The following is a 1319-nucleotide window of genomic DNA, read 5'->3' on the forward strand; positions in this document are numbered from 1 at the left end:
CTGGGGTAGATAAGAGGTAATCAGGTTGTTCCACATGGGGCTCACAATCTTAATCCCCATTTTACAGATGAGGTAACTGAGGCACAGAAAAGTTAAGTGACTTGCCCAAAGTCACACAGCTGATAGGTGGCAGAGCCGGGATTAGAACTCCCAAGCCTGGGCTCTTTCCACTAAGCCATGCTGCTTCTCCAATCCTAGCTCCACCATTGGTCTACAGTGCTAGCCTGGGCAAGTCACTTAACTTCTCTGTGCCTCAGTTCCCTCATCTGCAAAATGGTGATTCAGTACCTGTCCTACCTCCTACTTATTCTGTGAACCTCAGGTATCCTATATCTACTCCAGTATCATGTATCTATGCCATACTTAATATGGCACCTGTCATATAGTAAGTTCTTAAAAAATACCACAATTATTGTTATTACAATGGCCTTGTAATAAGGGTGCTCAATAAATATCACTCATTAAATAGCACTTGTTGAGTGAACAAAGACTGTCAGTTCTAAGACAGTCTCAGGGGCCCAGAGCTCCGTGAGATTTTAATCTTATAGGAAGTCAACTCAGGTATCTGGATTATTCAAACCCTAAGAACAGCCTTGGACCTGACTTCATAGTGAAATCAAGACAGATATGATTCTCTACTGAATATCTCAGGTCTGTCTTGGATTGGCTCCAACACTCATTCAGAACAGAATGGAAGCTGCTTTTGAACTGAACCAGTTTCTGGGGCTAATGGATGAAGATGCCCTTTCTCTCTGCATTCTGTTTGGGTATGATACTACCCTCTCTGTTAGAAGAGGCAGTTAAAGTTAAAGAAGTTAAAGAAGCAGTGTTGCCTAGTGGATAGAGCATGAGTCTGGGAGTCAGAAGGACCTGGTTTCTAAATCTAGCTCTGCTACTCACCTGCTGTGTGACTCTGGGCAAGTCACTTCACATCTCTGGGCCAAGGGTTCCTCATCTGCTAAATGGGAATTAAGATTGTAAGCCCCACGTGGGTCAGGGACCGTATCCAACCTGATTAGTTCTCATCAACACCAGTGCTTAGTAAAGTTCCTGGCACATAGTAAGTACTTAACAAATACTGAGTTTTTTAAAAAAGGTTACCTGTCTAGCTGTGGAGAGCTTTATAGATTTATTACTCTCTTTGCTGAAGTTATGGGAATTATTTTATATATCTAGGTTCTTCAGTATTTAGTGTATGAGATCAAATAAAAATGTTGATAAGTGTTCAGTCCAGCTGGGGAATAAAAGATACCTCTCTATATATACATACCTAATTATTCTAGAAAATGCTAATTGACTGATTCTAATCTCCTAACTAG

This window comes from Ornithorhynchus anatinus, chromosome 4, assembly GCF_004115215.2.
Source record: "Ornithorhynchus anatinus isolate Pmale09 chromosome 4, mOrnAna1.pri.v4, whole genome shotgun sequence".
Taxonomy (NCBI): Eukaryota; Metazoa; Chordata; class Mammalia; order Monotremata; family Ornithorhynchidae; genus Ornithorhynchus; species Ornithorhynchus anatinus.